General features: G+C 41.3%; 1 pseudogene; it reads left to right on the top strand.

Annotated features, from left to right (window-relative positions):
- The window catches only part of LOC119504585, a 33,849-nt pseudogene extending 12,238 nt beyond the window's left edge, over positions 1 to 21,611 (top strand).
- Positions 21,612 to 27,113: the final 5,502 nt, after the last annotated feature.

Genomic DNA, 27,113 nt, shown 5'->3' with positions numbered 1-27,113 from the left:
AGTTGTTGATTAGATTGTGATTCTTTGAGTGTTTCCATGGAGAAGTGACCCAACCCAACTGTGGGTGACGACTCTGATTGGATAGTTTCCATGGAGGTGTGGTCCTGCCCATTCAGCATGGGCCTTGATCAGTTTATCAGGGCTCAGACAGAAGGAGCAAGCTGGCTACAGCCAAGCGGGACACTTTGAAGAATGCATGTAAGCTGAGAGAGGAGCTGAAGCTTACAGAGACATTTTGAATGCAGCCTTTGAACGCAGACTTCTGTTCTGGAGAAGCTAAGAGAGGGCAAACACCCCAAGAGCAACTGAGAGTGACATTTTGGAGAGAAGCTGTAGCCTAGAAAGGAACATTCCAGGAGAAAGACATTTTGTAACGAGAACTCTGGAGCAGATGCCAGTCACATGCCTTCCCAGCTAACAGAGGTTTTCCAGACACCATTGGCCATCCTCCAGTGAAGGTACCCAATTGTTGATGTGTTATCTTGGACACTTTGTGACCTTAAGACTGTAACTGTGTAACCAAATAAACCCCCTTTTATTAAAGCCAATGCATTTCTGGCAGCAAACTAGGACAGATTTTGGTACCAGAGAAGTGGGGTGCAAGCACCAAACATGTTCGAACAGCTTTTTAAATGGATAGGGGAAGATTCTGAAAGAATTGTGAGGAGCTTGATAGAAAAGGCCTAAACTGCTTTGAAGAGACTGTTTGTGGAAATACGGACTCTAAAGATACTTTTGATGAGAACTTGAGCAGAAATGATGAATGTGTTGTTGCAAACTGGAAGGAAGGCGATCCTTGTTTTAAAGTGGCAGAGAATTTGGCAAAATTGAGTCCTGGTGTTGGATGGAAGGCAGAATTTGAAAGCGATGACCTGGAATATTTAGCTGATGAGATCTACAAGCAAAATATAGAAGTAGCAGCCTGGCTTTTACTTGCAGTTTATAGTAAAATGTGAGATGACAGAGATAAGCTGAGAAATGAACTCTTGATTTCAAAGAAACCAGAAATTGATGGCCTGAAAATCTCTGGGCTTCCAGGGGTTGAAACCCCAGAAGCTATAGCCCAATGTGAGGATGTAACCAAACATGGAACCCTACCACCATTCCATTACAAGCCAAAATTGGAGATGAAGTTATCCAGAAAGGGTTTGTGGAAAGTCCTATTGTCTGATGGCTTTGACCCCTGTGTGCTTCATGTGAAGCCAACAGAATTTTTGTGAGATCTTTATAGACAGAGCTGCTATCGGTCTGGACTGGAGGAGATAGATAGACAAGGAGCAAATTGAAGGAAAAATTTCTTCAAAGACAGAGCCATGGAGGTTGAGGTCTGGAGTAAAGAGGTCTCGGGCAGGGAGAGCGGAGTGGCCCACATGCATGGAAAAGGTGAATTTGCCCCAGAAGTCTAGGGTGGGCCTTCCTCCTCGATGCTCTGGAAGAGTTTTGCCACCCCAGGCCCCAAAGAGGATGGAGCACATTCCCAGGGAATTGGGGAGATCCTGGCCACCACCCCACTGTTGTGAAGGGGTTAAGCATGTGCCCTGGAGATGGAAGGGAATCCGGGTGCTCCCCTGATGTTTAAGAAGGATGGGGCCGAGAAGGTGGTCTCCCCAGTGTGTGGATATATTGGAACTGTCACCCCAGCGTTTGGAGAGAAAAGGACTGCCACAAAGGCCCTTAGAAAGGGTTAGAGTCCCACTCTCTCAAGCCCCAAAGATGCAACATCGTTCTGTTAATGACTCAGACTTGGAAATCTAATGGAGTTTGCCCTGCGGGTTTTAGGAACTGTTTTGGTCCTGTTAACCCCGTTTTCCTTTCAGTTTCTCCTTATGGCAGTGGGAATGTTTACCCTATGACTGTCCCTCCTCTGTATATTGGAAGTACATAACTTGTTCTAAGTTTCACAGGTCCGCAGCTACAGGGAATTATGCCTTAGAACAAACCATGCCTGTAACTGATAACTGATTTAATGGGATCTTGTACTTAACTATTGTTACTGAAATGATATAAGTTTTGTGATACTGTGATGCGATGAATGTATTTTGTATAAGGAAAGATCATGTCATTTTGGGGTCCAGGGGGTGGAATGTGCCAGTTTAAATGTATTATGTCCCCCAAAATGCCATTATCTTTGATGGAATCTTTTGTGGACAGAAGTACCAGTTGCTGATTAGATTGTGATTCTTTGAGTATTTCCATGGAGATGCGACCCACCCAACTGTGGGTGATGACTCTGATAGGATAGTTTCCATGGAGGTGTGGCCCCCGATTAGTTTACTAGAGCACGATATATGCTCAGACAGAGGGAGTAAGCTTGCTATAGCCAAGAGGGACACTTTGAAGAATGCATGTAAGCTGAGAGAGGTGCTGAAGCTTACAGAGACATTTTAGATATGGCCTTTGAAAGCAGACTTTTGTTCTGGAGAAGCTAAAAGAGGACAAATGCCCCAAGAGCAACTGAGAGTGACATTTTGGAGAGAAGCTGTAGCCTAGAGAGAAACATCCTAAGAGAAAACCATTTTGAAACCAGAACTTTGGAGCAGACGCCAGCCACATGCCTTCCCAGCTAACAGAGATTTTCCGGACACCATTGGCCATCCTCCAGTGAAGGTACCTGATTGTTGATGCATTACCTTGGACACTTTATGGCCTTAAGACTGGAACTGTGTAACCAAATAAACCCCCTTTTATAAAAGCCAATCCCTTTCTGATGTTTTGCATTCTGGCAGCATTAGCAAACTAGGACAAGCCTGGGATGACTAAATAATTTGCCTGTAGTCATACAATATTAGAATCCCCCCCCCCCCGTTTTTTCTTGTACTATGCCTTATTGTATTTGTGTAGTGTCCTTACTTCTAAGAGGGGGCTCCAAGTTTTTTGCTCATATGTACTTTATTGTCTTGCTTCTTACGTTACTGTGGTCTAGGAGAGATAATGATCTATTCTGGAGAAAGTTCCATGAGCATTAGAGAAGAATGTGTATCCTGGTAATTTGGGATTTAATGTTCTATATATGTCTGTTAAATCCGATTCATTTATCAGATTGTTTAGGTTTTCAGTTTCCTTATTGGTCTTCTGTCTGGTTGATCTATCTATAGGAGATAGTGATGTGTTGAAGTCTCTCACAATTATTGTGGAAACATCAATTGCTTCCTTTAGTTTTGCCAGTGTTTGTCTCATGTATTTTGTGACACTTTGATTGGGTGCATAAATGTTTATGATTGTTATTCTTGTTGAATTGTCCCTTTTATTAGTATGTAGTGGCCTTCTTTGTTTCTCATAACATCCTTGCATTTAAAGTCTATTTTATCTGAGATTAATATTGCTACTCCTACTTTCTTTTGGCTGTAGCTTGCTTGAAATATTTTTTTCCGTCCTTTCATTTTCAATTTCTTTGTGTCCCTGTGTCTAAGATGAGTCTCTTGTGTGCAACATATTGACAGTTTATATTTTTTGATCCATTCTGCCAATCTATGTCTTAATTTGGGAGTTTAATCCATTTACACTCAACATTATTACTGTGAAGGCATTTCTTGAATTAGCCATCCTGTCCTTTGGTTTATGTTTGTCAGATATATTTTTCCCTCTCTCTCTTACTGTCCTGTAATGAACCAATACTGAATCTCTTTAGTACTGAACCTTTCTCCATATCTCTCTCTCCTTTCTTTGTTTCTCTGTCTGTAGGGCTCCCTTTAGTATCTGAATTGGGCAGGTCTTTTATTAGCAAAATCTCTCAGCATTTGTTTGTCTGTGAAAAAATTAAGCTCTCCCTGAAATTTTGAAGGAGAGCTTTGCTAGTTAAAGAATTCTTGGTTGGTAATTTTTCTCTCAGAATTTTAAATATGTCATGCCACTGCCTTCTTGCCTCCATGGTCACTACTTTCTCTTATGCTGTTTCCATTGTATGTGGTGAATTGCTTTTCTCTTGCTGCTTTCAGAACTTGCTCCTTCTCTTCAGTATTTGAGTCTGATCAGAATATGCTCAGAGTGGGTTTATTTGGATTTATTCTATTTGGAGTTTGCTGGGCATTTATGCTTTGCGTATTTATGTTGTGTAGAAGGTTTGGGAAGTTTTCCCCAACAGTTTCTTTGAATACTCTTTCTAGACCTTCACCCTTCTCTTCCCCTTCTGGGACACCAAGGAGTCTTATATTTGGACATTTTATAGTTATTGCTCGTATCCCTGAGGTCCATTTCAATTGTTTCGATTTTTTCCCCATTCTTTCTTTTGTTCTTTCATTTTTCGTTTTGTTGTCCTCGAGGTCGCTGATTCATTGTTTAGGTTCCTCTAGTCTTGTACTATGAGTATCCAGAATCTTATTCATTTGGTCAACAGTTTCTTTTATTTCCATAAGATCATCTATTTTTTTATTTACTTTTGCAATTTCTTCTTTATGCTCTTCTAGATTCTTCTTCATGTCCGTTATATCCTATGCCATGCTCTTGTTCTTCGTCTTTAGTTCTTTGATTAATTGCTCCAAATACTGCATCTCCTCTGATCTTTTGATTTGGGTGTTTGGGTTTGGGTTATCCATGGTGTCTGTTTTTTTCATATGCTTTAAAATTTTCTGTTGTTTTTGGCCTCTTGGCATTTGCTTAACTTGATAAGTTTCTTTTGGGATATTAGGCTAATTTGAAGACTTATCTCTAATTTGTCAGATCTACAGCTTGGTGGTATATACTTTGTCTAACTAACTAGCAGTTGGCATTGTGAGCCACCTATTCCCCTGAAGCCAGTTCTCCCCAACTTTGTCTTTGTGGTGTGTGGGGTTAATAATCAAACCTCCCAAGTGTTCTGGAAATTTAAGGCTGTTGCAAGAGTCTAAACTTTCAGTTCAGTCTTGCCACAGGTTGTCTGTGCTGCTGACCCACAAGTCCTTGGTATTGTCATTTGGTCCTTGGGATTTCCGAGTGGGTCTCTCTTCCAAGCCGTGCCCTCCTAGGGCCTCTGCTGAGGGAAGGCTGTGCTACGTCACAAGTGCGCACCGTCCCTCCAGGGTAGTTCTGGGCCACTGGGCTGTGTAGGTGCGTTCCCAGCCTGCTGAAAGGATGGCTGTATGGGGTGTGTTAATTTCCCCCTTTTCACACAGCTCCACCTTCCTAGCTCTGGGACAATTAGCTGTGGGTGTGCGAAAGGCTATTGTCCATGCCTGATATTTTGGCATGTGCGCATATTGCTGAAAACACTTCCTGTCACACTGGGTTTTTTGGTACCGTTCTGGGCTGTGGCATGGGCACCAGGCAGGAACGTTCCCTGCCCGCCAGGATGATGGCTGTAAGGGGTGTGGTTATTTTCCCCTTTTGTCTAACCTCTGCCTTCCTTGCTCTGAGACAGTTAGCAGTGGGTGCACAAAAGGCTATCGTCCACCCCAGATATTGAGGCATACCCACCAGTTGTGGAGACGCCATTCCTGCTGCTCTTCACTGTGCGGTTCTCGCTGCTGTATCCGCAGCCACTTTTGGGTTTTTAAAAAAGAACTAGTCTGACTCCAAACGCCAACCCATGGTTTCTCCACACCATTGCATGGCTGCCGGATATTTAGCAGGCTCACTCACTCATTTCAGAACGCATAATCTGGGTTTCACCAAGTGCACTGTGCCTGTGGATTTAGCAGACCTTGTCCAGCTGGTGCATCACTGGAACTGGTGTTCTGGGTCACTTTCTGGCTTTTATCTAGTATTTTTTATGGAGGAGATGTTTTTTTTTTGCCCTGTCTCTCCTAACCGCCGTCTTCTGGAAGTCCCCTTGTTATTTCTTATGAAAAGTCAACTGTCATTTGTGTTATTGTTCCCCGGAGTGTAATACATCATTTTGTTCTGGATGCTTTCAAGATTTTTTTTTTTTAATTTGGTTTTTAGGAGTTGGACTATGATGTGTCTTGGTGTGGTTTTCTTTGTATTTATCCTGCTTGCAGTTTGTTCAGAGTCTTGAATCATTACATTTCTGACTTCCACCAAATTTGAGAAATTGTAACCATTTAACCAAGAAAATAAACTTTTTCCATAGAAATACTTTCAGACTTATCAAAAAGTTGCAAAGATAGTATGGAGAGTGCACATATGCTGTTCAGCCAGCTTCCCCTGATGTTGACATCTTACATAATCATGGTATGTTTGTTAATCTAAAATATTAATATTGATATGATGCTGTTAACTACAGATTTTATTTGGTTTCATCAGTTTCCCCATGAATATCCTTTTTTCTATTTCAGGATTCAACTAAGGACACTACATTGCATGTAATCATCATATCCCTTTAGTTTCTTCCAATCTGTTAGTTTGTTAGGCTCTCCTTGCTTTGCATGACCTTGATACTTTAAGAGTACTGGTCAGGTTTTTTAATGGTTTGTTTGTTTTTAAATGGCCCTCAGTGTGGATTTGTTGATGTATTTTCATGTTTAGTCTGATGTTTTGATTTTTGGGAAGAATACTACAGAGGTAATATGCCCTTCCCATCACATCATATCAAGGGATAATGATGTCAACATGACTTATCACTGGTGATGTTAACCTTGATAGTGTGGTTAAGTTGGTGCCTTCCAGGTTTCTCTACTATAAAGTTAATATTTTTCCTTTTCTGTTCTTGATTCTATGCAAGCAAGTACAAAGTGAGGCCCATGTTCAAGGGGAGAGAGTAACTACATCTCTTGGAGGAGGGAGTAGCTGCATCTCTTATTTGAAATTCTTCTGTAAGGAAGATTTGTCCCTTTCCTCTATTTATTTATTTGTTTATTTATCATTTGTGTATATCAGAATGGACTCATAGATATCTGTTTCTTTGAGTTCTAATCTAATACAATAATTATGTATTTTCTTGCTCAGATTTTTCCAACTTTGGCCAGTGGGAGCTCTTTCAGGTTGGGTCTTCTGTCCTTTTGATAAACCTCTTCCTTTTTGCTTCATTTTATTCTTACTTCCTTGCTTTCTGGGCCTACATGATGTTCCAGGTTCATCTTGTATTTTTCTTGCCCCAGCCTTAGAATCAGCCATTTCTCCAAGGTTCCTTTTATTGGAAACCTTCCTTTCTTTTATTGGAAAATGATATTTAGAAACCAAGGGTTTCTGGATGTACTCATTGTTCATTATGTTTAAAAGTATTTTTACCTACCACATTCTCTTTCACCTGTCCTCCTTGGACTCCAATTACATGTACGTTAGACCTTTAGATTTTGTCCCAAAGGTACCTGGAGCTCTGTTAATTTTTTTTTCCAATGTTTTTTCTCTCTATTCATCAGACTGGATGATTTCTATATAAATATTTTCAAGTTCACTTACTCTGTCTTCGGAAGTCTGTAATCTTTAATCTGCTGTTAATCCCAAATAGTGAACTTTTGTTTCAGATATTCTTCAGTTTTATAATTTCCTTTTTTTTTAAAAATTGTTTCTATTTCTCTGCTGTATCATCCTTTTATTTCATTCATTAGAAGCATCAAGCCTCAGTGTCCTTAGTTACAGTACTAATAGCTGCTTTAAAATTGTTGTTGGCTAATTCCTAGTCAATCGCCATTGAATGTTTTTGCACTGAGTATGAGTCATATTTTCTTGTTTCTTTTTATGTCTAGTAAGTTTGGATTGTATCATGGACATTGTGAATCATACTTTGCATAAACTTTGGATTTTGTTTTGTTCCTCTGAGGAGTATTTTTATTTTGTATTAGCAGGCTGTTAACTTGGCTGAGCTCATACTCCTATTCAAGGTGCTGAGTGAAAATAACTGTGAACCTAACATTTTATACTTATTTAAGTGATCATTCAACAGTAAGGATTTGCAAATATACAAGTGTTAGAAGAGTTTACTACTCATCGATCATTCCTGAAAGAATTACTAAAGATATTCTTAAATAAAAAAGAAATCGTTGCAGATTATATTTTCCAAAGATGGCTGGAACAAAAATCTACCAACCCACATGTTCTTCTATAATGTGACCTTGCCACACCCATCAAGAGTTGAAGTTTAATTTCCTTCTCCTTGAATCTGGGCTCCCTTAAAACCAGCAGAATGTGCTGGAAGTGATACCACATTAATTTTCAAGGGTAGGTCAGCTTTCAACTGGTCCTTTTGGAATACTTGATTTGGGGACCCTCAGCTACCATGTAAGAAGTCCAGCTATTCTGAGACCTCCATGTTGGAAAGACCTCTTGTAGCCACTCTGGTCATCAGACCCTCCAGATAAGTACATCCTCTGGCTGAGTACAATTGAGTGACATAAACTTTACGTATAAGAAGCAGAAGAAGAGCTCAGCTGAGTGTTACCCAAATTCCTAGCCTACAGAATATAGTAAAATGTTTTGCATTGATTGTATATTAGTTTGCTAGGGCTGCTATGACAAATACCAAACACTGTTTGGCTTAACCAACAGGAGTTTATTTTATAGGCCCGAAGTCCAAATTAAGTTGTCATCAGGCCATGCTCCAAAGCATGCTCCAAACTGTCTGGTGACAGTTTTCCAGCAATCTTCCATCACATGGTGATCTGTTTCCTTGTGTCTCCTCTTTTCATTTCCTATTTTCATGTCCAATTTCCTCTGCTTATAAGGATTTCTGCCATACTAGATTAAGGCACACCCTCATTCACTCTGGCCTCATTGTAACCAATGATATCTTCAATAGTCCTATTTACAAATGGGTTTGCATCCACACCCTGACTTATCTTAAGTAATAAAATATTCAAAGATAGTATTTACAAATGGGTTCACACCCACAGGACCAGAGTTAGGACTTGAACATACATTTTTTGTGGGGCATGATTCAAGCCCCAAGAATTTGTAATGTAGCAATAGTAACTGAAACAAAACTGAACCCAGAGGGAAGGAGTGGAATGTATGATTAGTCATGAGTAAGGAAGCTAGTGAACATTTTTGCAAATACAAATATTTATTGACTTTTTTTTTTTTAATTTGGAATTGGGGATGATTAAAAGCAATGTGATACTAAGATATTAGCAACAACAACACAAAAGCTGTTTTGGAGTGGGGAAGAGGGGAGGCAGGTGATAAAACTTTCTAAGGTTGTTGTATTGTTCAGAAAGTTACTAGAGATTAACTTAAAGAAAGATGACCTATGCATGTTAAAGAAAAGAAAATAAGTGGATGGTGTGGCTTATGAAACAGTAGAGGAAAAAAAGCAAATGCAGGAAAAAAAAACCGACAAAGACAGAAAAATAAAAACAAAGAAAATTGATCATGGTGAATCAAAAATCTAAAAAAGTTGGCTAAGATCCGTGCTATTACAACAGTAGTTACAATAAATGTAAATAAAGTAACCACAGTAATTTAAAATAAGTATACTTTTAAAAATCCAGTCAAATGTTGCTTTAAAAATACACTCAAAGCAAAACAGTCCAGAGCAATTAAAAATAAAAATAAAGAAGTAGAAGAGATACACCATGTAAAAACAAACCAAAGGAAAGCAGGTGTGGCAATGTTAATATCAGGCAAAATGGAATTTCTGGGTGTTTTACTTAGAAAAACTTGCACCTGTGCAACAAGAGACATTTATAAGGATGTTCACTGCAGCATTGTTTGTAATAATAAAAATTTTTAAAAAATTTAAATATGAAAAAGGGAATATTGAAATAAATTGTTATATTCATATAGGAATATTTAACAGTGGTTAAAAGAAACAAGCTAGATCTATAGGCTTTCATGTGGCTATATTTAAAAGCCATTGAATGAAAAGAAGCAGTTACAGAATATTATGTCAATGTGGTGTTTCTAAACACAAAACAATACATTTTGGACCTCTAGGATTCCTTCTGACTTTGCAATTATTTTATTGAATTTCACAGCAATAAGCTCTGTTCCTATGACTATATGCATTTTAGTGTCTGAGGAAATGTACCCAGAAACAATGAACTGTTATTAAGAACATTCACTGTATCCTAAAGAATGAACCCACTTGGAATAGCAGAAAGCTGTCCTCTGATCAAATAATCTGTAGACTTAAATATTTAATAACTTCCAAAGTGTGCTCAATGCTATGTAATAAGCATGTATGAAAAAATTTCTTCTTTTCCCCTAAATTGCTTACAAGAAAAGAGATGTAGCGTAAAGAAGCACAGATGTATCCTGAGAAGAAAAACTTGAGAGTGATGTCTGGAGAAAGATGTTGGTTAAGCAATAACTTTCTACCAGACTATAGAACATATGCAAGCCGGAATCCCTCTTCCATATGTAACTATTGCACGCAGATGTCAATTCCACAGATGTTTATTGAGAACCTATTATGTATAGGGAACTCTATTTGGCATGGTTGTGAACACAGATGAATCAGGGGTCCCAAGGGGGTTTATAGACCAGTGGAGGATGGAGCTAACTACAACCAAGGCAAGATGAGTTAAGGGCCATGAAAGTAATACAGATTGCTTTGTTGAAAAGAGAATGAAATTATTTTAGTTGGAACAATTGTGAATGGCTTTACAGAGGATATTTCACACATTTGTAAATGTGTGCATTGCTCTTGTGTGACTGAGAATGGCAGGGCAATTTCCTCCCTTGTGCTGTAGTTCTGTTTAGTATTTGATCCTTCTCTCCCTTTCTAAGAAAAAATATTGCTGTACATTAATCCTTTGAAGCCATTGATGATGTTTCTGAGACAATAATGTTAACATTTAAAATACAAACATGTGCTTACCACACTTATTTTAGAGGCAGCAATGGTTAGCCTTTGGGAGTGTTTAGTGACAGGGAATGGAGAGATGCTTCACTGAGACAGGCTTGCATTTTCACTTGGGGCACAATAATAGCAAAAAGAGCTGAAGTCAATGGATTACTTAGAAATATGGTTTCCATTTGCTCGGAGAGGCCATTCAGGGTGACCACATACACACATCTGCACTGTCAGTTCAGTTCTTCCCTAAATGTGGAGCCATGGCCCTGATTGATACCAGTGAGAGTTATGTACTTGCAGAGAAAGGAGGTTTAGGTCATCCACGAATCCAAAGACAAGTATGAAATAGGTGTAATACAAGTATAAAGTTGTAATAATTTTGCATCTCATGCATAATTTAGGTTGGAAACTATGCAAAGATAATCTTTTGTGACTGGCTTAAAAATTCTCCTTTTTTCCTAAAGCTATTCCAGTAAGAATCAATTCCTAGTCTATCTGACTTGAAGAAGACAAAGAAGGTAGAATGGGGATAAGGAAGAGAGTCTAAGGAGGTGACATCTGATGTATGATTTGGGCAATATAAAGGAGATGGTCAGAGAGCTGGAGAAGGAAAATTCCAAGGAGAAGCATCTGCAAGTGGGAGAACATTTCTGTTTTCCCAAATGAAAAGAGAAATTGGTGACTTTGGGCAATTTGCTTTACCTATCTGGGCCTCGTTGTCTTCATTTGTAAAACTAGAGCTGGGCTAATGATCCCTAAGGGCTTTTCCAGCTCCAAAATTGAACAACAAAGCCAAATATAGTTTTGTTTATTTTTCAAGTTGGCAGACCTAGGAATGTTTGAAACATTGGGAATAGGATAGAATCATCGAGAGGGAGAAAATGTTGGCTAGAGAAAAATGTGAAATGAAGAAATAAGGTTCCAAGTAAGTGGGAGGGTATGGTGTTGGAGGGGAACACTTCTTTCCCATTTCTATTGTGTCCTTTCTTGTGGTGGGAGCTCAATTTCTCAATTAGAGCAACACTCCTGGTCCCTGTACACCTTTACTTCTTCTGTCCTAAGAGAGTTACTTATTTTGGTAGATTTGGGAAGAAGATACATTGTGCTCTGCTCAGCTCCTCCTTTTGTTGTTGGGCAGCAATTCTGACCATAGGGAGCCTTTCTCTGCCATATATGTCATATATATATATATATATATATAGTTATTTGGGGGAGGTCCACCTCCTCTCCTGGGAGTTTTGGCCTGATCCAACATTGCCTGTGGCTGTGGGGGTCAACCTATCTAAATTTTAGGGTTTGAGTTTCAGGTAGTTTTGACTCTCACATCAGGCCATATTCTGCAGCTTAGCCTTCACAGTGATATTTCTGTCTTCTGTTACGGTGCCCGCAAGTTAAAGTACGAGACAGCCAAACAGAATTTAAAGAGCCTTTATTAGCCGGCCGGCGGCTGCCGTCTCTCACCCCGCGCAGGGAGTTCAGCAAGTAGCAGCACCGACCTGAGAGTGCTTGAGACTTATATAGGCAGAAACCATATCCTGAAAATGCAGGCAAGCTACTTTGACAAAAGCAGAGTCGGTGGTTAATTAATGGGTGCTTAAGATCTTTAACAAGGTTGAGAAATTTTCTCAAGGCCGGTGCAATGGTTAATTATTGAAACGGTTACGCTTGGCTAATACGTACATCCGCAAGTCTCACTCCCTAAAACGGCACAGTTTCACTCCCTTCTTCTCAAGGCTTAATGTTTACTTTGCAGTCATTACCGGTTGAGGGGGAAGGGGACTCTCGTTACAGATTAAGGGGAGGGGGACCCACTTCATTCCCCACTGGTTTTTAGGGAGAATCAAATCATTGTTTCTTCCGAGGGTGAGTATTGATATTGGGATTGCAAAACCATGAGCTTTACGCTTTGAATACGCCATTGGACAAATTTAACTAAACTGTTTATAACACAGGGGCCTATGATTAAGGCTAACATGAGAAGAACCAGGGGTCCAGCAATTGCTGATATTAAGGTAGTTAACCATGGAGATTGAGAAAATATACTTTTAAACCAATTTGCCTCCTTTTTCCTTTGCTCTTCTCTATCCTGTAGTCTCTTTTGGAGTTGGCTTAAACTTTCTTTAATTACACCCGAGTGGTTGGTATAAAAACAGCATGCTTTGCCTAAGGCTAGACAAAGCCCTCCCTGCTTTAAGAATACAAGGTCGAGACCCCTCCGATTCTGGAGCACTACTTCTGCTAATGAGCTTAAGGACTCCTCAAATTTAGTAACGCTCTCTTCTAAGGTTTTTAGATTCTGGTTAATTTGAGCACTGAGGCTTTTAAAATTTTGGTCCCCTGTGACAAGTGCTGTGGTTCCTACTGTGGTTTCCCCGGTTACTCCAAGCCCGAGGAGCACTGGCACTAGTATTGGTCCCCCTCGCTTGACTTGTTTGAGATTAGTTTGCCTGAAGTGCTTCCTACCTCCCTCTCCAGAGTAGTAATATACTTGGGGAAGGACATGGGTGAGAATGCATAGTCCTGGAGCCTTAGGCTGCATGAGGGCAGGGGGGTATAAACACGGCGTTAATTCCGTTTTACAGGCAAACCATGTTCCTTTGGGCGCTACTAAGTAGTGTTTGGTATGACCCTCCGAGCTGTTGCTGAAAATGGTTACAGAGGCTCAAGAATTAACATAAGCAGAAGTAGATAGAGGGAATTGAGGGGACTGGAAGCATGTTCCTTGTCCTTGAAAGTCACCCAAAGTAAGTTTAGGGGTAGTGCCCCAGGAACAATAGTGTGAGTTTTGGTGAATATTTGATAGGGAGATATTTTGAATGTCATTGTTAGTTACTCCTATACTTCGGTTAGCTCCCAGGCCTGTATAATAGGGTGGTTCAGGGTTTAGGCATAGCCAGCAATCTTTAGTTAAGTTGGGGGAAGTTTGGTTTAAGAATTTAAACATGAGTTTAAGTGTTTTGAATAGAGATTCTTGTCGGGAGTTTGGAGGTGGAGGGAGGGGAGTTGCTTTTGGAGATAAAGGGTGGCTTTTTGTGGTAGAGTAAGGACGGGTAAGTGGGAAAGGAGTAGTTGTTACAGGTATTTTGATGTCGATGGGGTCCAAGGGGCCTATTGGATTTAAGGGCTTAGGAATTTTCCTTTTTTGAATAGTGAATAACACTCCGGGGTCATATCCTGATACATATAGGCGCAATCCCCATGTTTTTCCCCCCAACTACTGGGAATCTTCCCAATACTGCTGTGGTTTAAAAGTAACAGGGTTACAGTTCCCAATTGCACAGTTTTTAATAGGAGCTTCTGGCCTTATCTCCTTTGTGACCTTTAATAAATGACCTACATTTTTCCATGGGGCTATGGTTTTACAGCCCCAACTGTAACAGAAATAATCATCCTCTCCCCCACACTTTGAGGCGCTTCTTTGCGCACAGATGTAATGTTGACTATGCCATAGCCCTCGTTCCAGTTTTAAATTACCACAACCGAAGCCCCTAAGCCCTGCCCTTCTCCCTCCCAAATAGGTATTCACAGCTTCTGGTAGATTCCAGATTCTCCCAAAGAGTTTACATCGGTCAAAAACAAATTTAGGGCTGCCAGGGGTGCTAATCTGGCCGACCACTGTTCCATCAATGGTGCGAGTTAACTGCCACGTATAATTAGTGGCTTGATGGGGGTTCTCGGCTGCTAGCATTGTTACTAGAGTCAGCATAATGGTGTATGTCTCTGCAGCCAAAGTTTAAGGGGATCTGATGTTTTTTGTATGGACCATTCTGCATTCTGGTCGGAGTCTGCCTTTTTAATTTGTGAGCGATGTATCCAAAATCTTTTACCTGCGACTTTTACGGCGGTCGGTGTACTTAGAATCACCTGATAAGGCCCAGCCCAGCGTGCCTCGAAGGAGGAGGGATTCCTTTTTCTGATCCACACTAAATCACCAGGTTCAGCAGTAGGGGTTTCTTCTTCGGCGGTGTCAGGTTTCGGATGGTGGGCGTGGACGATGTGATGGATGTTTTTGGAGCTGTAGTGTAAAGCTTGTAAGGACTTGAGAAGTTCAGGGTTAGACAGGGAGGCGAGCTGCTCTGCCCCTAACTTGGGGAGGAGCAGGGGTGGCCTGCTGAACATGGCTTTATATGGAGTAATACCTTTTACATAAGGGGTACACCTAGCTTTAAGTAAGGCAAACAGAAGGAGGCTCACCCAGTTTCCGCCAGTCTCCTATTTAAGTTTGGTGAGGGTTTCCTTAAGTGTCCGATTCATTCTTTTTACCTGTCCTGAGCTTTGCGGTCTGTAGATGCAGTGTAGCTTCCATTTGATTCCGAATGCTTTTACCAAGTTTTGGGTAACTTGGGCTATAAAAGCCGGACCACTGTCAGACCCCATTGCTACCAGTAAGCCAAACCGAGGGACAATTTCAGCCAATAATTTTTTAGCTACTGCCTGAGCTGTCTCTGACCAAGTTGGGTAGGCCTCAACCCATCCTGAGAAGGTGTCCACCAACACAGGTAAGTACTTATATCCCCCTGGTCCAGGAGGCAGTTCTGTAAAGTCTGTTTCCCATTGTTTTCCTGGGAGCTGACCTCTTAAGCAGCGACTGGGGGTAGCATTGGTACTTACATGACTTGGGTTAACTTGGGCGCAGACGTGACATCTTCTGCTTACCTCCTTTGCTACCTGAAAAAGCTTAGGTATGTAGAAGTCAGTTTTTAGCAATTCAGCTAATTTTGTCCCTCCCAGGTGTGTACACTGATGCGTTTTTAAAATTAAGTCTCTTCCCAGTGCTTCTGGTAGCAGGATTCTAGAGTCGGGGAGGACTTTCCACCTCTCTGGATCTTCTCTAGCTTGGAGTTCTTGACCTAGATGAATGTCAGAATCTGAGTAAGTTGGAACAGCTTTTAGTGCCCGGGGTGGTAGGAGGGGCAAGACCTGGAGGGGCCCCACTGGTTTTAGGGCTGCTTCTTTGGCTGTCTGGTCAGCGAAAGCATTTCCCTTTGCTTCGGGTGTACTTGAAGTTTGATGTCCTTTAGAGATCTCTTACCGTTGTGGGCCCACGTCCAGATGGCTCCAGAGGCAGATTTTCGAATCTCGAGGCCTGATCACTCGGTTCTCCGCTAGGGCTGAGGAATGTCTCTCAGTGCGCGCCCCTGGGGGAGGACCGGCAGTCGGACCTTGTCTCGACCGATAAACCTCGGCAAACGCCGAGGGATCTCGCTGGGGCCTCCAAATGTTACAGTGCCCGCAAGTTAAAGTACGAGACAGCCAAACAGAATTTAAAGAGCCTTTATTAGCCGGCCAGCAGCTGCCATCTCTCACCCCGCGCAGGGAGTTCAGCAAGCAGCAGCCCCGACCTGAGAGTGCTTGAGACTTATATAGGCAGAAACCACATCCTGAAAATGCAAGCAAGCTACTTTGACAAAAGCAGAGTCGGCGGTTAATTAATGGGTGCTTAAGATCTTTAACAAGGTTGAGAAATTTTCTCAAGGCCGGTGCAATGGTTAATTATTGAAACGGTTACGCTTGGCTAATACGTACATCCGCAAGTCTCACTCCCTAAAACGGCACAGTTTCACTCCCTTCTTCTCAAGGCTTAATGTTTACTTTGCAGTCATTACCGGTTGAGGGGGAAGGGGACTCTCATTACAGATTAAGGGGAGGGGGCCCACTTCATCTTCCTTTGCCATATCCTCATTTTGTTTCTCAGTATGCTCACGGCTTGGATGGGAAAGAAGAATGTTATTTGTTTGGTTCTCTCAATGCCCCCAAAGTTGAGGATTCAGAGTGAAGGAGTTACCTTTGGTAAGAAGGGATATTATTTTCTTTGAGTCAGGGAAGGCGATAGTTGTGCAAAACTAGAGATATTTTGAGGTACGATGGACATCAGAGACTTCAAATCATCTTGGTAAATTAGGAGGCAAAGTAGTCTGCTGAGAATGAGACAGCAGTCATGTAAAGTTAATTCTAAATTGCCTCTCTGGAGAGTGTATTAAGGAATCCACAGAACGCCAAAAATTGCCAGTAATGGTGACAAATGAGGGAAAGTTCACAGACTTGAATGCACAGGGCTCATAGTCAGCCTTGCTCTCTGCCATCAGGGAAAAAGTGGTGAAAACTTCCCTATAGAATGCATGTCATTCTTAAATTATACCAAGTTTTAGAAGTACATGAAGAAATCTATTAAGACTGGACAATACATGATTATATCTGTATGGTGGTATATATTAAACTGTTTTTCTGCAAATATCATAGTTTTAGACAGTAACTAAGTTAGCCCTTGTCTCAGTTTATTCAAGGTGGAGTATTTCTTCTTTTGTCTGTGTGTGTGTGTGTGTTCTGGTTATTTTGTTGTTGTTATTATTTATTTATTTATTTATTTTATTGTTTATTGGTTATTTTTTTAAATACTTTTTTTTAACAAAAACTCAAGCAACAAAATACTACATGTTCTTAGCCCCAAACTTGAGGTTAGATTTTTGACATCCGTTGTTTCTCATTACATGGATGTACTCCTAGCTTTATTGAAGGTTATTGTTAAACTAGTTACTGTGCTTTCGTTTCTTGTCTCATTAAATGACAAATTCAATCCCTCTGTAAGGCTTGTGTAGAAAAGAAAATGTGTCCTTTTCTGCCTAGTGATTTTACTAGGACCAAGAGAAGTGCCAGCTTCTCCATAAAGTAACCCCAAACTATTCTTTGCATCCCTGATTTCCCTCAATTCCAATTGCACTTAAAGTCATTACCGTACACAGTTTGTTGGCAGGCAGCAGTAGGGACAGGGAAGGATTTCTGGAGGTGGTTGCATGTAAACTGGGGTTGGGAGGGGGGGTAGAATTGGGGCAGGTACATCTGGGAGGTGGGAGCCAGGAGAGTTCAGGTGCAGAACAGGGCTTAGTCCCAAAGGCATGTGGAGGCCTGGAGTCAAGTCATCTTCAGGGATTGGTGCTTGAGCAGGCCCTTTGGCTAGAGTTCAAGGATGCAAAGGGGGTGTTGTTCTCCAGGACTGGAAAAATAGACTGAAACCAGATTGCACGACGCTGCAGGATCAGGCTTTTTTAGACTAGGTGAGATTCTGATGAGGAAATAGCCTGTAGAGAGGTAGAAACTGGAAATTTAATAGAGCTGATTGCTGGAATGAGTTCTAGAGGAAAGGGAAATAAAAGGGTCTAGCAGAGAAGCAGATAAAGTTGGAAGGGAAGTGAAGAGGAGTTAACCAGAATCAAAAAAGGAGGTCTCAATTTTACTTGAAAAGCTAAGCAAGTAACATTTTAAAATGATAAAAGAATACCTTCTGATATTTAGAAACAAAAAAATTATTTGAAATATTCTACTGTGTCAGAGTTTTCGTTTCTTTTCCCCTGCCATTTCTTTTTCATTTTTGCTAAAATAATTAAAAAAAGAAAAGTAAAAACAGCCTATGCTAAAAGAAATTCAGTACACAACAGGGATTGAAATAATTTCAAATAATTTTTCTTTTAGCTAGATTGCTATTATAAAATAAGAATACGTTTTGATTTAGAACTTTTATGAAGAACTTGTGCATTTTATGGCAACATCTGTTTCCACATTTTAATTTCTCTCTTCCCCTTTATAGGTATTTGCATACTTTTATTTTTTCAAATGAGAAGACTTTTTGTTTGCCACAAGAAGGTTATTATCCAGAATGTTAATGGGCTTTCAGCTATTAAGATGTAATAATATACTTTGAGTATTTAACTATAAATTTGAAAAATCTCTGTGAACAATCTCAAAGGAATACTTAGAATGCACTCCTGGTAAATTGGCTCATTTTCCTGTAATTTACTGGAAGTGCTGATATGAGAGCAGTCCTAATGTGAAAAGTACATTAATCCTTGGAGTTACATTGTATATATTAATTTATTACTCTCAAAGAACAAAACTTATGAGGCCATTTAGCCTTCATTCACGCTTGTTACTTAGAATCACAGTAGAGAAACAATCACTTATCTTTTGATGCACAAAATTAGAAATGATAAATTTAGTATCTTTTAAAACAAGAGGCAGAGTGATACTCAATTGCACTTTTGCATAACAATTGCTCTTTTCCAAAACAAGGACTGTTAAAGTTAGGAACACCATTCTTCTGGCTTTGTGGAGGCCCATTTCATTCCCTTGGTAATTGAAATATTTTTAGAAAACCATTATGCAGCTTTCTTTGATGTCAGTTAAAAAGACTAGTCTGCCTTCTAGCCATGAGCAGCTAATACACTGGGGGAATTATTTAAAGATGGCAGTCAACTTGCAGGAGCAGCGGTTGCAGGAACATTTAGGGTTTTATTTGGAATGTTGTCTAACTGTATTTTTCTTCTTTGTCAGGGCACGTGAAAGTTGTGGGACCATAATTTGTGACATCGGGTGATTTTTTTGGTATGCAGACATTTATGATTCTGGAAAATTGAGGCAGATAGGAACATTAAGGCACAAACTACACCATGGACATAAAGCTGGACCCGTCCCAAGATGACCTGCCTCTCCTGGCCAACACCAGCCACATTCTCTTGAAGCACTACGTACTGGATGTAGATGTGAATTTCAAAAGTCAAGACACTGAGGGCACCATAGTGCTTTTCTTTGAGAAGGAAACAGATTCAAGAAACGGAGCAGTTCCACTGAAGAAACCTGCCCATCGGAGTCAGACGAAGACTGTGAATTTGGAACGCCTGGACCCTGCCATAATCCCATGTCAAACGCAGGGACCTTCTCATCTAAAATGGGATATAATGATTTTGCCATCCGCGGTAAAGGTGAAAAAGATACTTCTGATAAAGATGGTAACCATGACAACCAGGAACTGGCTTCTGGGATTTCTAGTTCAAAGTACTGTGGAGACCCAGGGAATCCTGGGAGTGAGGGTTTTTTGCTGGTGTTGGACTGCTGTGATTTATCGGTGTTAAAGGTTGAGGAGGTGGATGTTGCTGCTGTGCCAGGTATTGAAAAATTTACAAGGTCTCCCAAGCTCACAGTTGTTTCTGAGGAGCTCAGGAATCAGATTGTGTGTGAACTTGTGACTCTGCCTGCAGATCGCCGGAGGGAGCAGTTAGACTATTATGCTCACTGCAGCCAGGCTCCTGGCTGCAGGGAACTCCTGTTTACCACTGACACTTGGAGCTTACAGATCAGGAAGATGGGCTCAGACAGCTGCTGATTTTCCTCACGCCGTAAGGATCTGGTACAAAACCAAACCCAAGGGGAGATCAGTTACATGGACCTCAGACCAGAGTGGCAGGTAGGTTACCTGAGCACCCTGCACCTGTGCTCTTTAATCTCACACACTGCAGGATGAGAATTTGCAGGGATGCACTCAGACTGGGGGACCAGCTCTGCAAAGATGTTCCTGTTTATCCTTGGGCATTACCCATCTAGCTTCAAATCCTTAGACTCACAGCAAAGCAGGTAAATCCCCAGGCCAGGCATGTTGAACTCTAACACGATTACCTCCTTTGAGAGTCAGGATGAAAAGATTACTTTATTAAGCCCCCATATATCTTGAGTTAGGAGATTGAAAGGTGAATCTAATGATTAAATCCTGAGCCTAGGTCTCCACTGAGAACTCTAACAGAAATTTCCGGTGCTACAGATGGGAGTAGTATGTGTGTCTCAGCAAGTACTTTCTCAAAGTTCCTACCTATTTCCCTGAGAGGGTAGCTGCTGCGGAATTGGGTTGGTGTGAAACCTGATCAAGAGCTTCCAAAGAAAACTGTCTCACTTTTTGTATTTCTTACTGTACCTGTTGCTTGGCAGCTGTGCCTCTTTGGATATTTTCAGTTACCATATAACATGCTCCCCAGAGATTTTGAAAAATCTGTTTCAGAGAAGGGTAACAGTCAGTCCTGCTGAGACTGCACATTCCTTTAGCCATGATTCCTGGGATTTGAATCCAGAAAGATCTCTGGTTTTAAGTGTAGGGAGAAGGAATTGATGAGGCATCAACTTCAAGGGGATGTATTTAGGCAGCCATTTGCTCTCTGGTTATTGTCCTTCTTCCAACAGTTGTTCAGACTTTTTTAGAATTTGAGAATTTTTTAAATAAACTGTATTGATTCCTGATTATTTTACCTATTTCTTTGTGCTAATTTATTACAAATCAATGTGGTAATTATTGCAGAACTTGGATAGAGGAATGTTGATCTCATTTAGCTTGTTTTCAGCACCTTCTTTTATAGCATTGGATTCCCTTAATTGAAGCAGTTGTCTCCATCAACTGTTCACATTGCTTTCCCTCACCCCCATCCCCACCCTGCAAATTTTGGATCTTTATTTAAAGCATCACCTTGATTTTGAGCTCTAATTATCCTGTTCCTTGCCTTCTAATCTTACCTTCTGCTCTGGTGTCCCGCCCTGCAATGAGACAGAAGTTCATTTCCTGTCTCACTGCTGCTAGAGTCTGAGGCAGTCTTTGAGAAATTACAGGGTTGGTGCAAACTTTTATCAGTACAAAGGCATAGTGAGGTATTTATAGAGTAACTTATTGGATGTTCTTTGGAAATGGTGAGGGAAAGAAACAGTTGTTCTTATTGTATCTTCATAATTTTTTGAACTTGTTAAAGATGGGATTTTCAATAAGATTTAACAGCATACCATCTCTGAATATTTTACTAGGAAATTGTAGTTTTTATACTACAAAATAATATTTCAGTTTTTAATAAGAATATGGGGAAGAAGAAACTATGGACAATTATTTGGAAGAAATACTCATTAATTGCCTCAAGCATGACTTTCTCCTAAATGTTCACTACAAAGAAAGAGATTAGACTTGTGAATTGTGTGTAAAAATTTTGAGTAAGATTGAGTTATGGATAAATGCTGGTTTCCATAAAGAGGTCCTTGAGCAAATTTTACTTCAGAAAAGTTTGACTTCAGGAATTTACTCTTGGTGTCTCTTGGTATCTTTTCTGATAATTCAATAAAATGCATGATCTCCACAGGAGTTTAACCTGTATCCTTGGAAGTTTGCAATCACATGTTAGTAAATAAATTGCCATTAATGAAATCTTACAAGTGTAATAAATGTTTTCAAAAAGCAATCCTAGAAAGATTTTCTGTCTTTTTTCCTTTTATTTCTGGTGGTGCTGGTGGGGGGACAGACAGGAGATTTTATTATTATCGAAACAATCTTCCATGAATGGCCACAAAATCTTGTCACTTTCCCACATGTTTAAGAATACTAAATATATACTGGTCACTAACTGAATATTTGAAGGACTTCGAAATGCCTAAGGATCCCAGGTTGCTAGACAGAAATGATTTATTAGTGATATGAGCAAATATGAAAGTCACGGCACTTTCTTACTGTAATTATCTAAAGTGGATAATGTAGACTTGTTCCTCCAGGGCACAGGGTCCACATTTACTAAAACTAAAATAGTTGTTATGTATTTGCTCTCGAATGGCTGAATACTATCAGCTTACCTACCATAATTTCTCAGTCCTGGATGAGACATTTTTAGTTCCATTTTACAGGTAGGTTATGATGATTCTTAAGCCCTTGATGCCTGGTTTGGGCATGTTGGGGAGGGAGGGCTGAGGCAGCACCTGTGAAAGAGGAAAAAGCCAGCAAAGGAGTAAGTTGGGGGCATCAAGAGAATCTCCACATTTTCAAGAACTTTTGCCTAGGACCTCCTACTTCAGTGATTGTCTTCCTATATATGTTTTCATCACAATGAGAAAGCAGTGGAGTCTTGTATCAGACATGGGTGTATTTATAAGGTGTGGCTTTTAGGTCAATGACTTGATCTACACTTTCAAATTTATAGCTTGGACACCAAAGGGAAACCTGGAAAGAAAATATATTTTAGACTTGAGCAGAAAGGAAGTCGATGCCATTTGAAGAGGATGTTAGGAAAAGAAAATTGTGAGGACAGCGGGAATTGGAGGTGAGATCTCCCTGGGGGCCAGGCCAGGCAAGCAACCCTCTTGAAGGAGAAGGAAAGCTCAAGTGCCAAGGTCAGAATGGCAGAAACAGCCTTCAAGAAGAAGACAGAAGGAATCAGGATGAAATTCTAGGACAGAATGTCTAGATTTGGAAACTCGGATGGGGAAATAATACAGAATTGGGGAGGAAAGGATGGTGACAAGTTTTTAACCCAGCAAATGGAAAGATTGGCCCCCATTTGTCTGTGGTATCCTATAATCAACATTTACTGCTTTATAAATCATCATTCCCACCTTTTCTGAGGTAGGTCATATTTCAGATATTCAGTCCCATTGTTGGACATGGAACTGCAGTTTGAATTAGGAAAGCACGCTCTGTGTGTTCACAAATGTGTCCTCTGCTGTCTGCTGTGCAAAGCTTTTACAAGGACCTTCACCAGGCAGGTACCGCCTCTTTCCTTATCCCTTCCTATGACCTTGCTTGTCATCCTGGGTTTCCTTTCCTCATTTACTAGCTTTATCATCCACGTTGTCACTGGAGTCAGAAACCTCAGAAAGTTCTGTGTTAGTCACCCATTGCTGCATAACAAATTCCCCCCAAATTTGGCAGCTTAGAAGAACAAATATTTATTACCTCACACAGTTTCTGAGGTTCCAGGAAACCAGGAGCCACTTAACTGGGTCGGTCTGGCTCAGGATCTCTTAAAAGTTGCAAACAAGGGGCTGGTGGGGGCTGCCGTCTTCTCCAGGCTCGACTAGAGCTGAAAAGTCTTCTTCCAAGCTTACTCACAGGGGTGTTGGCCAGAGGTCTTGGGCCTACATCTCTTGGGCCTCTCCATGGGTTGTCTGAGTGTCCTGTGACATGGCAGCTGGCTTCCCCCAGATTGAATGGTGAGAGAGAGAGAGAGGAGGGAGGGGAGATGGGAGATGGGAGGAATCCCTAAGGTGAAAGAAGCAGTTTGAAAAATAATCTAATCTCAGAAGTGACAGGCCCTCAATTCTGCCGTATCCTGTTGGTCACACAGACCCACCCTGGTGCAGCGTGGGAGGTTGTGAATACCAGGAGGCTGGGGTCATTGGAAGCCGGCTACCTCAGAGAAGTCTTCCTTTCCTTCTCCCTCTCCTTCAGCACATCACTTCCTATGTCCTTCTAATTTTCTCTGAAGTATTTCCCAGATAGACACTCATCTCAAATCTGATTATTTCTTCAGGGAAAAGGTGGATGGGGGAAGTAAGCCTGCCTATGGAAGGACACTGGTGGAATACATGATAATATGCCAGCAGGGCCTCGGACCCAACCTAATGCAGGAAGGAGAGCAAACATCTTGGCAGGCCAGTCTTTTGGGGAGGATGCTCCCTGAGGCAGGGAAGGGAAGGCCTGTAACACCAGAGTCAGCCTAGGGAAATGGGGTGCTGAGCCCCAAAGCAGCAAAGAATGGATACTTCCAGACTTGGCCTAAGCACCTTAGAACTTAAGGCCCTAACACTAAGGAGCCAGCTCCCCTTCTGTTGAGGCAGAGGAAGTCCTTGAGTTGGCCCTCTAACCAAGGGCGGTCATTTCCCTGTAAGCATGACAAATAGGTCTAACCTCCTGCCCCCTTGAATCTGACTTAGATTAGAAGAAGTGGCTTCCTGGAGCTCTTGGACTGAGAAAAAGCCTGGGGTCCTGTCTGCCTGAGTGTGAAAAAGCACCTCAGTTCTCAATGTATGCCATTGCCGGAGGAAACAGGAGTCATAGCTGCTGTTTGACCAGTGGGGTTACACCCCCTTTCTATTGACAATACTTGCTTTTCCTTCTGAGAATCCTTCTCTGAGACAGGCTCTTTGGGAAAAAACTAAATGATAGAATTTGCAGAGCTAGATATGCCTCAACTTCACCTTCCCAAGCTATTTGAGCTGCTAGAGGATCCCACCCCATTACCTCCACCTGGGAAGAAGTGAGCCTTAGCCGCTCCCCTCATTAGGTTCTTAGCCTGAGGCTGGACAGTTAACCTAGTTTAAGCCAATTAACCAAGGACCCAAGAGGACCAGAGTGAGAGCTCAGAACTCATTGAAGTTGGTGGGTAGTTATGGGCCTCCCATAAAAATTTTCTCTTTGTTCTTGGATCTATAAACGTGAGATAGAGAAGCACAGACTTACGGGCCAGAATAGATAGAAGAAGTCACCTACTACTTCTGCTTTCTATCTCCTCACCCCCATCATCCCCATTTTACATGTGACTCAGAGGTCAAGGGACTTTCCCCACGTTTATTTAATAAGTTAGCAACTCCACTAGAGTCTAGTTTCTGATCTTTATTTCCTTTCCCCATGTTGAACCTGTACGTTATGGTGGCATGTTCGCTTCTAGGATAGGTATACTGCAACTGCCTGTGTGCCCTAAGATCCCTTGCTGCTCTTACTGTGATCTCTGAATGACAGTGCACTTCATTTGCCACACTCCCTTATCCTCTGGCTTCCTGCTTGGTTTGTCCAGTACGGGGCACTGTTGGAAGATTTGAGAGCAGGAGTTGGTGAGAAACAAGGTATTTCTTCTCCTCTCCTTGTTTCCTTATGGCGTCTCCAACAATGACTTAGTCTCCTCTGTGGTTCCAGCTCCCACTGGACACTCCCCACTGTGACTCTAGCTTCTACCGGGTGACCTCTGTGGCTGTAACCCAGTAACACCCAGTTATAGCGCTGTCCCCATCATCCAGCCAACCCTGGGAATCATAACTGCTTCCTGCTATTGCTGATTTCTGGGTCACCTCCCTGTCCCCTGTTTGGCTTCTCAGCAATTCTATCACTCATGTAACCAGTCTCCTATATCAAATTATTTCTGCTTGTTAAGATCTAGACTGGTTTCTCTTTTCCTTATGGGACTCTGACTGATAGAGACGCTCCTGTAGATTATAGGAACACAATAAATGTTCAAGCATAATGACATTAATAAAAAAAGGAAAACCAGTTTCTCCAAACAAGGTAGTGCTCTGCTCTATTTATTTACTCTATAAATCAAGCCGAGCAAAACAACATCATATTTCTCATAACTCCCGAAATGCAAAGAGTAACAGCATTTCCCTAAGATGATTTCCTGAGGAATCAGTCTCATGCTTTTTCTCCTGTGATGTCAAAACAGTGAGTTCCTTTGATCTCATAGCTCTTTTCCATCTCTGTCAACCATGGCTTAATTTTGGAAGGGATCTTTCTTTGTGGAGGTGGGTTTGTATTTTTTAATCGTAGCACAGCAAGTCCTGATGTCATGCCATTGGTTTGCTGTGCTTGCTTTGGTAACGACTCTGTGTCCCGGGCCCTTCCCTGCCACAAGCCTGGTTACTGTAACCCTACAGTCCTGTTGATGTGCCATCCCTTGTTCTTGGCCTCCACACAAGGATTCCTACAAGGGTTCCATTTGAGATGGTGGTTTCCAAGATTGGGGGTATCCACTCACCAACTCTGGATTTGAGACCACCAGCTTGTTTTTCCAAGCATTACTATCTCCCTGATCTACAAACATATTTTCTTTTCCAGAATACTTTCCAAAAGGTTTGCAAGAATGTCTCAAGTTTTTTTTTTCTTCTGAAGGCATGAGGATATAAGAAAAGGGCAAGGGTAATATAAATTATAACTTGGCAGACTAGAATTTAAAATTTCATCCAAAATATTATTTTTCCCTTAAAAAAAAAAAACCCTCCTTCCCCCAAACAACCCTCTTTACATATTTAAGTAATTCATTTGGGAGGAATCTACCACTAGGCTATTCACACAGCCCAGCCCTTGGCAGTTTCCATTCAGAATGCTTTGAAACCCCTGAACTACAAAGCCTCAAATGTTTTCCCTTTGAAAGCCCAAGTTAACCTTCACTACCATGGTGGTGAGAAAAGGGACAACTCATTTTAAGGATTCTCCCCCATTGTTTCTTTCTCTTTCTTCTGCAGGCCATGTGTTTATACTATGGAATCCCCCATAAACAACAGGGCCCTTTTTCCATGCCAGGAGCCACCTGTTGCCATGTCAACATGGCAGACCACGGTTCGAGCAGCTGCATCTTTTGTTGTTTTAATGAGTGGGGAAAATTCTGCCAAGCCAACACAGCTTCGGGAAGGCACTGTACATGTGTTCTTTGCTTATTTATGTATTGCACACATGCCGTACCCAGGAATGCAAGAAGCAGTGTTTTTGTAACTTTAAAGAGCTTCTTTATTAGTTGGGTTGGAAATGAACATACTTATAAAATTTCCTGCCGGAGAAAACAGGCTAGGGGTGGGGAGGGGCCCTTAGGAGCCTGGGCATTAGATATGGGTTCCTGACTCCAGAGTTATCAATTCATAGATTATGTCAGTAGTTGCCTTCACCTGGTAGTTTGTGGGCCATTCATGGGTGGTCTTGGTTGAAGACTTCCTGGAAAGACCGTTACAGTTGAGTTACCTGTGGTTCCATCATGGAGTCTGTGCATGGTTTTTCATTACTTTGAGAGACAGTTCTGTTGGCTGTTGTCCCTTCTGCCGGCTGGCCCACTGGAGTTGTCCTGGTAAAGGCTCTGTTCTACATACTGTGTGCCCAGGAAGTTCTGAGCCAAAGGTGTATGAAGAAAGGTGGAAGGCAAGAGCTAACGCATCATCCAAGGTTTGGTTTGGGAATTACTTGTTT

Source organism: Choloepus didactylus, chromosome 10, assembly GCF_015220235.1.
Source record: "Choloepus didactylus isolate mChoDid1 chromosome 10, mChoDid1.pri, whole genome shotgun sequence".
Taxonomy (NCBI): Eukaryota; Metazoa; Chordata; class Mammalia; order Pilosa; family Megalonychidae; genus Choloepus; species Choloepus didactylus.
The sequence above is the reverse complement of the archived record's forward strand: the minus strand, read 5'-3'. Positions and strand labels throughout refer to the sequence as shown.